The sequence below is a fragment of the Mauremys reevesii genome, linkage group 1 (genome assembly GCF_016161935.1).
Source record: "Mauremys reevesii isolate NIE-2019 linkage group 1, ASM1616193v1, whole genome shotgun sequence".
NCBI lineage: Eukaryota > Metazoa > Chordata > Testudines > Geoemydidae > Mauremys > Mauremys reevesii.
This window is the reverse complement of record NC_052623.1, coordinates 338,643,569-338,657,687: the sequence shown is the minus strand read 5'-3', so window position 1 is coordinate 338,657,687 and position 14,119 is coordinate 338,643,569.

Genomic DNA, 14,119 nt, shown 5'->3' with positions numbered 1-14,119 from the left:
GTGCTTAAGTGCATTGCTGGATCAGGGCCAAAGAGGTCACTAGAGAAAGACACAAAGAACATTTTCATGCTCTGAGATTACACACAGTTTTTCTACATTGCTCCTAGGCTAGGAGCAAATAATTGATGTCAAGTCTCAAATATAGAGTCTCAAAAGGTCACATTCCCTCTAGACCTCTGAATCAGCCACTCTTCTGTAAAAATAAATTCTTTATCTACTAAATTGGATTAAATACTCTGCAGTCTATTCTCCTGTCCATAGGGACATATAACTCTTATTAGCGTCAATAAAGATTGCACGTGCCCAGAGAGAGGAAAATAAACCCCTTGACATTCAAATCAGTTGCATTACATATCCTAAAGCCATTTGTAGGATACTATTGCTGACAAGCCTTCTGTAAATATTGCCCCGTCCATAATGGCTGAAAAGAAGGGAGATGCAGTTGCTGCAGGAAGAGCCTGTACATGAATCAAATGGATTTTGAGGTGGAGATAATGAATATCACAAAAGCCTCTTATCCTTGGCACAGCCCAGAATCCATTAGAAAGAAAACAAATATTAGAAAGCATTTAAGCATGCTCAGCCAGCTAAGCACTAAGTTTCTGACTGTGTTTGGATGGGGGGGGAATGCTTTCCACACAGACAAAGAGAGCCATGAATGCAGTGAACAGCTGAGGACTCAATGCACGGGAAGCAGCCATGCAAGGGAACCTCCAAAGTCCAGGCATGCCACTAAAAAGTGCTACCCAATGTCTCTCTCTCTGCATCAGTGAGGTGTACAGCCAGTCACAACACATTATCCATTGGTCAATACTCTGCTGTTTGCATAGGGGAGAGAAACATAGCAGCCACAGATGCTTTTGGAGAGTATGTAGTTTTGGCTGTACTAACAATTCACACCCTGGGGGGTGGAAGAATCCATCATCCCCCCCCAACTCAGTGCACAAGGAATATTATTCAGGCTTTGCACAGCAATCCAGAATTCAACACTTTGTGCCTTGCACTGAGAAGATAATGGGTTTTCATAATTATTTTTTTACTTAGTTTTATGTCAAGTTAATTTCAATTATGCATTTATAAGGTGGACCAAGGCAGTTAAGTTCTCTCTGTCACCACTGGGGCTGGGTTACTCTTTGTAAATATGCCATAGTCCCAAGAATTGAGGCACTCATGAAGAATCACCACTAACACAGCTAAGCAGATTAAACAAGAACAAGAGCTAGAACACCACATCTGCTGTGCAGATCAGTTGAATCATCTGTGCCTGGTTCTACAGCCTTATCACACAGGGTAGCACCTGCTTGCTGATGCACATACGAGGCTGAACTCCAGCCTCCCTGATGCCTCATGCAACCCCACTGTATGTAAAGTTATGACAGTACACTAGAGATGACACATGTATCTGAGGTATAGGAGGCCTCACGACTCACCCTAGCATTCAAATTGCTGTATTCTTGGGGGTATCATGAATGTTCAGGAGGTTATAATATCTTCATATGTGAAAACCTTCATGGATCGCGTGTAAGCCAACCTCTTGCTGTTGGGGGTTAGGTAGGTTACCCCGTCACTGCCTACCACAGGGTCTCTTGTACCTTTCTCCATTGTCTGAGATACTGGCCACTGGTCTGTGACAGAACATTAGACTAATTGTGGATAGATAAAATTGGGAGACAGCTACAGCTAACTGCACATACTATAAGCTTTCCTTGTGAGTTAATATTTGGCTTCATCCTATCATGTTAATTCCTATTAGGTATGCAGAATATTGCACTTTATAAAGGGAACCACAGTGTCTCACTTTCTTAGAAATATTTTCTTCTATTAGCAAGGAGATATTTAATCTGTGTACAAGATACATCAATTGTACTTAGATGGGAGACATATTATGCCATCAAGTTTTGAGTGGAGCTCCCTATTGATTTCAAGTCAATGGGATGTTCTGCTTTAAAATGATGGCATAACATACACATAGTGTGTATGACGATCCTGTAACAAATCGCATCACTTAGAATCATTTAAACTATATGCTATTGTAGTTTGAACCCTCTTTAACTTGCAATAAGGGATTGGAGTCTCAGGGATTTTGTGCCTTGTTTAGGATTTTTAGATCATATTGTAGTAGGGATTATTAGTTACTTTAATAAAAAGATCCTTTGTTTTGGAAAGAATACTGCCTGTGTCAATCACTTTATTGGAAGGTTATATCCATGTCCTTTAGTGTGTCCTTAACAACCTTGGAAACTTTTACCTCAGGAAGAACAGACTAAGGGGGTGAGAGGCAGGTTAGTGGAACGGTGTCCCAAAAATCCATTTTTCTGGGTAACAATCCAATACGTTGGTTGCTCACTTTGATGCTATTATTATACTTACATCTTGTAGTCCTGCTTAAAGCTGATGTTTTCTATGTATTACTTATACATATAAATTATATTACAAGTTTATACACACACACACACACACACACACACAGGGCCTATCATAATTTGCTATTACTTGGATACTATATTAAATTATATATGTTACTTTGTCCTTTTCCCATTCCCTTTCCTCCTCTCCTTTTTTCTCTTCTCTAACATAGATAAGATATTGGAAAAAATGAAATACAAATTTTAAAGCATATTGTTTTATTTTACACTGTATCAGGAATGACATTAAACTATAATAGTGTTTCACTTTTATGTCTGATTGTTTAGTCTGGGTGTATCCATATAACTAAACATGGGTAAGGAATGGTGTCCCTAGCCTCTGTTTGTCAGAGCGTAGAGATGGATGGCAGGAGAGAGATCTTTTGATCATTACCTGTTAGGTTCACTCCCTCTGGGGCACCTGGCGTTGACCACTGTTAGTAGACAGGATACTGGGCTGGATGGACCTTTGGTCTGACCCAGTATGGCTGTTCTTATGTTCTAACATTTAGAAAAACAAATGCAATTATTCCTTCCAGTCAAACAACAAACACCACAGATACAAGCTAAAACAAATGCAGAAAGGGCTGGAACAAACAAATGCGGGACAGGCCTAGCACTCAGAACCATTTTCTCTCAAAACACAGGATTAATGTTGTCTTTGGACTTACCGTAACTTTGTTGATTTTAGTGAAATTCCACTGCGTGACAGAGCAAAATTTAGCTCACGGCACATTATCATATCAACTAAATATGAGGCTATGATCTTGGTCTTAGAAGCTTTTTGCATGCAGGACTTCTATGAGGGCCAGACTGAGTCACATATGTTATAGGCTTATGCTACAGCTCATCTCCTAGAGCAGTGGTGGGCAATCTGTGGCCTGCGGGCCGCATGTGGCCCATCAAGGTAATCCGCTAGTGGACCACGAGACAGTTTGTTTACATTCACTGTCCGCAGGTTGCCTGCACCTCCCAGTGGCCATGATTCACCATTCCCAGCCAATTGGAGCTGTGGAAGTGGCAGCCAGCACGTCCCTGTGACCCACCCTGCTTCCTGCAGCTTCCATTGGCCAGGAACGGCGAACCGCAGCCACTGGGAGCTGTGGGCAGCCATGCCTGTGGACAGTCAATGTAAACAAACTGTCTCACGGCCTGCCAGCAAATTACCCTGACGAGCCATAGGATGCCCACCACTGTCCTAGAGTCCTGTGATTACAGCTTTCAATTTTTTGAAGTAAGTTGCAAAGGAAAGCTTGAACATGTGACCTGACTGTAACCAATTCAGTGGTGACTGCCTGAGTCTGAAGACAGTATGAAACCCAGCTCAGAGAAAGGTAATCGGCCCCCTACCTGTCAGGGGTAGAAAATGCTGCTGCCATTCTTGGGCAGGACGATAAAAGGCCCCATGCCACCGTCTGTTAAGATCTCCTACCACTTTTACTCCAGGTAGAGGATAGGACCACAGAAAATGGCTATGAGCAGAGCCATGCAGGGGGGGCTGCATTGTGATGTGCCTAACTCAGCCCTGGTGTCAATTAATTCAATGGGTGTTGTAGGCGCACACGGCTCTAGGATCAAGCCCTTATTTAGGGGTTAGTATCAGAGCTGGACAAAAAATCTGCATCAGAACCATTTTCCATTGGAAAAATGCAGTTCCTCCAAAATTGAAACACTTCACAAAATTGTGTCAATTTAATCAAAATTTTGAAATTACTGTTTTGAAAAATATTTTGTATTATATGACAATATAATAAAAAGTTGTAATAGAAACAAAACATTTGGACATTAACCTCAAAGCAACTGTTTTTTCTGAATTTTGCTCCAAATCTAAACAAAAACCAATGTTGAAATCTCAAAATCCTCCACAAAATGGAATTGCCCTTCGGGACACAGTTCTAGTTAGTTGTATGTATTTTCTCTTTGCTTACATTGATGTGGCAAGCAAGTGGCAGCGAGTCTCAGAGCCTAGATCTACAGACCCAGATTTGGGCTCGTGGTATGGCACTAAAAAACAGCAGTGTAGAGATTCAAGCTCAGGCTGTGAAGCCCTCCCCCTTCCCTAAGCTTCAGAGCCTGAGCTCCAGTCCAAGCCTGAATGTCTATTCTGCTAATTTTCATGCCGTAACAAGCCCTGTGAGCTTAAATCTGCAGACCCAGGCTCTGAGACTTGATGCTGCAGGTTTCTGCTTGCTGTGTAGATGAACTCTATGTCAGCCTGCATGTAGTAGGCACAACATACTCTGGGGGCAACCGGCTTAAATGTGTGAATAGCTTTAACAACACATCCAGCAGAGAGCAGTGGTTTTCACACCATATTTCATCAAAGACCCAGACACTGCATGATCTGAACACCTTTAATTCCACTTAGATACTCCATGTTGGACGTGCACTGTCCTCACAGGAACAGGCTCCAGTACTTTCCACCCTGGGGTTCTATTTATTTTATTTATTTGAACATGTGAGTCCCCACTGAATTTAAGTTTATTAGATTTTTTTCCAATGACTCCATCAAATATTCTTTGCTGATACAGTTTGATATTTACCTGCTGACAACATTATTTCTACTCAGGAAGGCTTTGTTTATCCAAACAGAAAATCTCACTGCACTAGCTCCCACAGCTGCAGAGCTCCTACTTCAGAAAGGTCCCAGCTAATGCCTGAACTAGGAGGTTTGCAGTTTGGAGCTAGTGCTGGTCTATGGCAACAAAACGTCCATACAGAGTCACAAGTGCACTGAATCCTGGAAGTTAAGATATCACAACATCCACTGGCTAATTGTAACATTAACATCTCAGCAGTAGGTAGAGTGAGATTAATGCTGCGCTAGAGGCATGTTGCCATGTAAAGTCATTTTATTCTGTGCTGGAAGTCATGTTGTTATGATGGCTTGTACAGACCCATCAAAGTGACACTGAATAGAAAGGAAAAGGAAAGCAAAGAAAGGACAAACAGGTTTACTACTTTTAAAGAATAACATTTTGAGAAGTGGCTTCTGATTTGATGTGCCTCAGTGTTTAGGTGCCCAACGTGAGACACTCAGAGGTCACTTTTGAAAAAAAAAACTGACCACAATGTCCAGATTATATCAGAGCAGCTGGTGGCTTTGGAGGTCAGTGCAGAGAGTGAATTAAGGGGCTCAAGACCACCAAGTGAAGGATGCTAATGGCACCTCTGGATCTCCTTGTCTTCCTCTCTCTTTGATGAGAAACTCGATTGGATGCTGGGCACTGTAGCAAACCCTGAGCCCACACAGGTGAATGACTATCAGCTGAGCAGGGCCAGAATCTTTGTAACTCCCTAATGCCAGAGGAGAGTCATTTGATGGATGAAGGGCAAGAAGTGACCCTGGTGCTGAGGCCAGTAACCAGGGAGGCTGTGCCTTCAGAGCAGCTGCAGCACATCCTAGGTCCATATTTGGAGAAGCTATTTGGGATGACCCAAATTAGCAGCACACGATGGAACCAACACAACAGGAAGCACTGTTGGAGCTGGAGCCTGGTAAGTTTCAGCCATCATGTTTATTGTTATTAATATATGGACAGGAAGGATTTTTGGCTTATGACCCTATTCAGTTACTATTACCAGCTGGGTTGATAGCATGCTTCCATTCAAGGCAGAACTCAGACCATTTATCTAGCACCCCATCTCCCATCTGACACGACATGGGATTGAAAATGGACACCGGGAGTGGAGGAGAAAAAGGTTAAACAAGCAGTTCTCATGAAATTTACACTAGTTCCTCTCTGATTGTTAGAAATATGGGTTGGGGCACTACAATTATGCAGGGCCACCCGGGGGGGGGGGTGCAAGTGGGTCAATTTGCCCCGGGCCCCTCAGGGGCCCCGCAAGCCCCAGCCCAGTGGCGGTCCAGGTCTTCAGTGGCATTTTGGTGGGGGGGGGCCCTTCAGTGCTGCCAGAGACATGGAGCAACTGAAGGGCCCCCCGCCACTGAAATGCCACCAAAGACCCGGACCACCGCTGGGTGAGTACAAGCGCCGCAGCTTCCCTGCTTTGCGCCAGGCCCCTTGAATCCTCTGGGCGGCCCTGCAATTATGGGCATCACATACTCCTGCTAATACAATTTGCCTTATAAATTGAGCTGCATTGGACTGCTCAGTTAACTGAGTCAAAAAAACCTCACAAACCTGGCTGTAGAGAATCCAAACGAAACCAGAGTGTGTATTTGGTCCATAGCTGGCTGAAATAAGAGTTCAAATGACAGGGGATGGTGTTGGTATTAGGGAGTCTCAATGGCTGGCAGTCAGCTGGGACTGTCCATGTCACCAGGGTGCTTGTAAGGTGGCTGCACTGTGTCTCCTTGCACATCAGCATCTTGCTGATTTGAGCATGAATTTTTGCTGGTGTCCTATCCAAATTAAGAGTCTCTGAAGAACTGGAACATCTGGTAACTCTGGAGATAATTGCAAGAATATTTTTAGGACCAAACAAGTTTGATACATATTTTCACTTAAAGATCTCAGATCAAGTTCTGAAAACATGTGCCAACGACAGAGGAACTTGAAACTCCAGAGCCCATTCTAGGGAAGCAACTAAAAGCTCCCATCTGGAATTAGTCAAGAACTGTCATGTCTGAAAAATGTGAGCTAAGTAAAAACATCAGCTCTCGCTCTCGGAGGAGGAGTTTATTAGGAAATCTCTTTCTTGCCTGCTCTACCTGTGAACGTCACAGACAAATCCCATATGAGATTTTCCAGCCGTGGAGGATTCCTCTTGTTAGTTCCTCCGTTTCCTCAGAGACTTTTATGTTACATAATACAGTGCACTCAAAGCACAGAAATCAACTGAGCAGAGATGAGTAAAGCCTGCCAGCTCGGTCCCCTTTAAAATACACATATCCTCATGAACATTTTTTGGGCTGCTACAGTGAAGCCAAGCAGCAGTTCCAATTTTTGAGGTTCAGTATGGGCTTTTTCTCCCAGCTCCTGTATTACCTACATGCCTCCAGCTTCCATCCAGGACACATCATATGATCCATTGTCTACAGCCAAGCCCTAAGATACAACCGAATTTGCTCCAATCCATCAGACAGAGACAAACACCTACAAGATCTTTATCAAGCATTCTTAAAACGACACCTTATAAAACTACAATACCCACCTGGGGAAGTGAGGAAACAGATTGAGAGAGTGAGATGGGTACTCATAAGTCACCTACTATAGGACAGGCCCAACAAGGAAAATAACAGAACACCACTGGCCATCACATACAGTCCCCAGCTAAAACCTCTCCAGCTCATCATCAGTGATCTACAACCTATCCTGGAAAACAATTCCTCACTCTCACAGACCTTGGGAGGCAGGCCAGTCCTCGCTTACAGACAGCCCCCCAACCTGAAGCAAATACTCACCAGCAACTACACACCACACCACAGAAACTCTAACCCAGGAACCAATCACTGTAACAAACTCTGTTGCCTACTCTGTCCCCATATCTACTTTAGCAACACCATCAGAGGACCCAACCACATGAACCACACCATAAGGGGCTCATTCACCCGCACATCTACTAATGTGATATATGCCATCATGTGCCAGCAATGCTCCTCTGCCATGTACATTGGTCAAACCGGACAGTCTCTACGTAAAAGGATAAATTGACACAAATCAAACACCAGGAATGGTAACATACAAAAGCCAGTAGGAGAACACTTCAATCTCCCTGGACATTCAACAACAAATTTAAAAGTAGCTATCCTTCTACCAAAAAAACCTTCAAAAACAGACTTCAGCACTACAATTCATTTGCAAACTTAACACCATTAATTTGGGCTTGAATAGGGACTCGGAGTGGCTGGCTCACTACAAAAGCAGTTTTCCCTTTCTTGGTATTGACACCTGCTCATCAGTTATTGGGAGTGGACCACATCCACCCTGACTGAATTGGCCTTGTTATCACTGGTTCTCCACTTGTAAGGTAACTCTCTTCTCTTCATGTGCCAGTATATTTATGCCTGTATCAGTAATTTTCACTCCATGCATCTGAAGAAGTGGGTTTTTTACCCCCGAAAGTTTATGCCCAGATAAATCTGTTAGTCTTTAGGGTGCCACCAGGCTCCTTGGTGTTTTTATGGATGCAGACTAACATGGCTACCCCCTGATACTTGAGATTAGGGGAGTTTACTGTGCATGCCCACTCTTCAGTTTTGGAGGCTGGATTCTACCCTTTGGTGGCAGTGCCTCTGGAGGGAAAAAGTTGTCATGCTATTGAGCCAAGCCTTGCTCCTGAGTCATATCCCAGGCAAACCCGTCACCTTCAGTGGAGTTTCAGCATACTTAGCACTTTATTTTTTCAAAGTGCTGTACAAATATTAACCCATTAACTCTCACACAGGTCCAGTGAGTGACGGAGGTCAGTAATCCCAGCCCCATTTTGCACACAGTAAGTAACTGAAAGACACAGAGAGAGCAAGGCTTCATAGTGTCTTCCAAGAGGAGCATCCAAAGGTATTTTTCCTGCAGGAGGCAGGGTTCATCCCAGAGCACACGGGGCCATAGTGCTGTGCATCTAATGCCGTACCTCTTTATGGAATGCAGACTGTTACCCACAGCACAAGCATGTAGCTTCATAGGCTGGTGTGCCTGGCTAGGCAAACTCCTTTGGGGGTGCCATGTGTCCCCAGGTAATAAGCACAAAGTAGCCCCTAGTCATAAGGACTGCAATTCCACCAAGCCCTTACACAGACCATCACCACATGGGTCTTTATGCACCACCGCTGTGCCCCCTCCTAGGGTCAAGGCACTATTTGGCCCAAATCAATTCAAAGATCCTAGGCGAGTAATTAGCCAGTGCTTGGATTAGACTCTGACTATATGCCCAGATCTTAATTCACATGAGCAACTGTTCTTACTTTGCTGTACTGAACATTTACAGTTCCCAGGAGTCCATCTCTGCAGCAGTGGCCTTTTTGCCATCTTGTCATGCAGAATGGATGAAGCCTGTTACAGAGGAGACATAAGCTGTGCTTTCTCCAGGACACTGTTACTGTTGTTCGCTGTTTTCCCTTAATCTAAAATAAAGTTCATTCAAACAGCAAGTATATGGTTGCTTGTTGTTTATAGAAATTATTAAACAGGTACCTTTCTCTATTAAGGTCCTTCTATGCCCTTCACCACAGTATCTAAATGCTGCATTAGGGAATATAGAAAATGGGTATAAAAAAACTAGTTGCTCTTCTTCAAGGTGAAAAATCCAATACAGTACCATGTTAGCCCTGTTCTCTTCCACACGGAGCTGGTCTGGAGGAGATCTTGTCCTGGAAGTTGAATCACTGTGACAGGTTACCGCCTCCACACTCCGAGGTGCCTCCTGATGTACTGGGGTTCCACCAGCCTGGGCTCCCTTACCATGTCCTGCCAAGCCAGGCCCTCAAGCCTCCTCCAGCACCCAGCTGCAGAAAGACACAGACACTGAAATCAGCTCCTCATGGGAAGACTCAGTTAGGGAATTGCCTGGCACTCAAGTGCATACCCCCTCTGGAGTGCAAACCCAAAATTTTACTGTCTTGTACTGCACAGAAAACTATGCTGGGTAAGCTCATGAAATTCACCCCCTCCCTGAATGTGGAGGAAGACATTGTGACAAAATTCCTCCTCTCCCTTGGTGGGTCCTGCGCTTATTGGCAGATTTGCGCACCTCAGTGATCTTCCTCTCTGGTGGAACCCACAGTCTGGGTCAACTCCTCCTGTGTCTGATCAGGAGTTGGGAGGTTTGCGGGGGGGGGGGGGGGGGGAAACCCGGGCCCCCCCAATAAACCGGGTTCCAGCCCAGGGGTGCCCAGAGGGGGGGGGGGGGGCAAGTGGGGCAATTTGCCCCAGGCCCTGGGCTCCACCGGGGCCCCCACAAGAATGGCTGAGGCTCCCTCCCCAGCCCGACCCCGCCTCCACCCCTCTCCCCGAGCCTCAGTGCACCCAGCAGCGTCCCTGAACAGTGCTGCAGCATGGCTCCAGCGGGGCCCCTGAGCTCCGCCCCACTCAGAGCCGTGTGGTAAAGGGGCAGGGCTGCGAGCTCCAATGTGGCCTGAGCTCCCTCCGCTCGGCTTGGAGCTCGCAGCCCTGCCCCCTCACCACGCGGCTCTGAGCAGGACGGAGCTCAGGGGCCCCGCCAGAGCCACACTGCCACTGTTGAGGGACGCTGCTGGATGCACTGAGGCTCTGGGTGAGGGGGGGGGAGCCGAGGGTAAGGGGTCGGGGGGGTTGGTTAAGGGGCAGGGAGTCCCAGGGGACAAGGAGGGAGCAGAGGTTGGGGGGCGGTCAGGGGACAGGGAAGGGGGGGTTGGTTCGTGGGCATTCTGGGGGTCTGTCAGGACTCAGCGAGTGGGTGGATAGGGGTCGGGGCAGTCAGGGGACAGAGAACAGGGGTGGGGTCCCGGGGTGGTCGTTGGGGGGCAGGTCTCTGGGGGACAGTGAGGGGACAAGGAGCAGGATGGGTCGGGGATTCTGAGGGGAGCAGTCAGGGGGCAGGAAGTGGGTGGGGGTCGGATGGGGGCAGGGCCAGGCTGTTTGGGAGGCACAGCCTTCCCTACCCTAAAGCTCATTCAGCAGTTTGAGGCTTGTAGAAGAGCCAAGCTGTTAGCTTCTCCATTAGGGCTCCCATCCCTTTCACTTCTCAAATGCCAAATTATAGTCTGTATTTAATTTCAGTGCCATAGGGAGATTCATGTCGGGGAGGGTAGCTTCATTTAAAATTAGCCATTGGGGGAGGGATCACATGAGAACAATATCCTTCCTAACCCTACCAAGGGAACCCCCCCCCCTTCCTCTGCATTCCATGAGGCTCCAGAGGGGTTAATTCAGTCGTTCTCAAACTTTTATACTGGTGACCCCTTTCACATAGCAAACCTCTGTGACACCCCCACCCCTTATAAATTAAAAACACTTTTATATATTTAACACTATTATAAATGCTGGCGGCAAAGCGGAGTTTGAGGTGGAGGCTGACAGCTCATGACCCCCACTAATAACCTCATGACCCCCGAGGGGTCCTGACCCCCAGTTTGAGAACCCCTGGGTTAATTTAATTTTAGCACCCTGTGTCCATTCACATGCATGTGCTATTTTGAGCATTTCAGTTTTCACAACATAGGCTCATCCCAGATTCTGGAACAAGCTCAAATGCTCAGTTCATGGAGTATGTACATAAGCTATACTAAAGACAAACCCACAGGAACCATCTCCAGTTTGTGAGGGACCCCATGGAGCCAGTCTCTAAGAAACAGATAAATGCATGGTGGTTAAGTCCATTAATGGCTATTAGCCAGGATGGGTAAGGAATGGTGTCCCTAGCCTCTGTTTGTCAGAGGGTGGAGATGGATGGCAGGAGAGAGATCACTTGATCATTACCTGTTAGGTTCACACCCTCTGGGGCACTTGGCATTGGCCATTGTCGGCCGACAGGATACTGGGCTGGATGGACCTTTGGTTTGACCCAGTATGGCTGTTCTTATGTTCTAACCTAAATGAACCCAAAGTTATGGAGACAGATATGAATCAAGGAAGCCAGCAGAGTATCAGAAACCTGGAAAAATCTCTGACTGGACGGGCTCAGGCGTCTGGTCACAAGCTGAGGTGGTTACGAAATTTTGGATTTTTTTTAAGCAGAATTTTTTTATTGTTTCTTTAAACAATCAAACACAGCAAGCAGCAAATATTTGGCCACACACTTCTGAAACCCCAAACCATATTCAGGTTTTGGCAGACTAATTTCAGCTTTTCAATTAAAAAAAAAAAAAAAAAAAAAAAAACACACACACACACAACAAATTTTGAAGGAAAGCAGATATTGTCCGTGATTTTTTTCTGCTTTTTAAAAACCCCTAGTTTTCAATCCAGAAAAAGTTTTGACAGAAAATATTTTTCCAACCCTTTTAATGAGCTTTAGTGCCTTTTAGCATTAGCTGATACTGAGAACCAGTGATACCTTGTAAAGAAGTTCTCAAAACTGGGTTTGTGCCATGATGCACAAGGTTTATTTTTCCCAGGGCCACCTGTGGCAGGGGAGCAAGTGGGGCAATTTGCACCAGGCCCTGCAGAGGCCCCCACAAGAATATAGTATTGCAATTTTTTTTATGGAAGGGGCCCCCAAATTTGCTTTGCCCCAGGCCCCCTGAATCCTCTGGGTGGCCCTGCGGATTGCAGCTGTCTATAGTGCCTCCTGTAACAGCTGCATGACAGCTACAACTCCCTGGGCTACTTCCCCATGACCTCCTCCCAACACCTTCTTTATCCTCACCACAGGTCCTTCCTCCTGGTGTCTGATAACACTTGTACTCCTCAGTCCTCCAGCAGCACACCCTCTCACTTCCTTGCACCTCTTGCTCCCAGCTCCCAGCACCTCACACACACACCACAAACTGAAGTGAGCTCTTTTTTAAACCCAGGTGCCCTGATTAGCCTGCCTTGATTGGCTGCAGGTGTTCTAATCAGCCTGTCTGCCTTAATTGATTCTATCAGGTTCCTGATTACTCTGGTGCAGCCCCTGCTCTGGTCACTCAGGGAACAGAAAGCTCTTTCTCCAGTGGCCAGAAGACCTCCTTTCTGCTCCTCTGCTGTAGAGGGTAGGAGGGAGAGGGCTGCTGCTGCAGTTGCTGTTCCTGCTGGGCCCTCACTGCTGCTACTGCTCTGGCTCCAGCTGCTCCCCTGGCTGGGCTAGACACCACCACCCACCCCCTTTTTCTGCTATCTGCTTGCTGGCTGGCTAGTAGATTTCCCCCCCACCACCCAGTTGCTGCTGTTGCTCCACCCACAGCCCCTTTGGGGGGGGGGGGCTGCTGGCCCGCTCCCCAGAGGAGGGGAGTGAGGGACCCCAGCTCCAGGCCTTGTTGCTGAGGAAGCCACCACCACCATCTTCTGGGCGGGGTCCCTCCTGCCTAGCCACCAGACCACCACCTGGAGCTGCTGGAGCTGCTGGGGAGCTGCTGGAGCCCCGAGGAGAAGGAGAGTGCTGCCTGCTGCTGCTGGAGGACCTCGTCGAGACTCTGAAGGCCACCGTGGAGGGGGCACCTAAGGACTGAGTATTTTTCGGACTGTGCTCTTGTGGTGGGGGCTTGGACTGTGTCTTTTGGGACACTGGGGGTGTGGCGTGGAGCCTGCCCCCGGTCCATCTGTGTCCCCCTTCGCCCCCACCACCGTCGTTGCCCCCTCCACCACCCCCGCTGGCGTTTTTCCATCTGCCTCATTCTCCTGCCTCTGGGACTGAGCTGCTCACCTGGCTTGCCACGCCCACCTCCACCATTTGGGCCTGCAGCAGCAGCCAGCTGCATTGACTTTTTGCACAAGTGCCCGTGGGCACACACCCCACCCCCACCCCCTTGGCCTGACCCCCTCTCCTTTGCCACATTTGTCTGCCCCGCCCATTTCCTCTGTGGCCCTGACTGTCCTGCCCCAGCCCTGCAGCTAGCCCCGTGGTCCCACTGCCCTGTTCCTAGTTTGATTTTCCCCCCGGCCCTGTGATCCCCCAGCCCTGATTGGCCCCTCCCCTTGTGCGCCCATGCCCCCTCCCATGCGCTTGTGCCCTTCCCCCATTTGAGTTTGCCCTTGTTCACTGCACCCCCCCCCAATGTTGTTAGCCCCCCTGGTCCCCTAGTGCAACTAGAGGAGCCGGGATTCCCCGCTGGGTCGGTGGCCTGCCACCCTCCCGCCCCTGGGGCCGCGCTTGCGCCCCACGCCCTTTAGCCTTCCCTTTTGGCACCCTCCTCC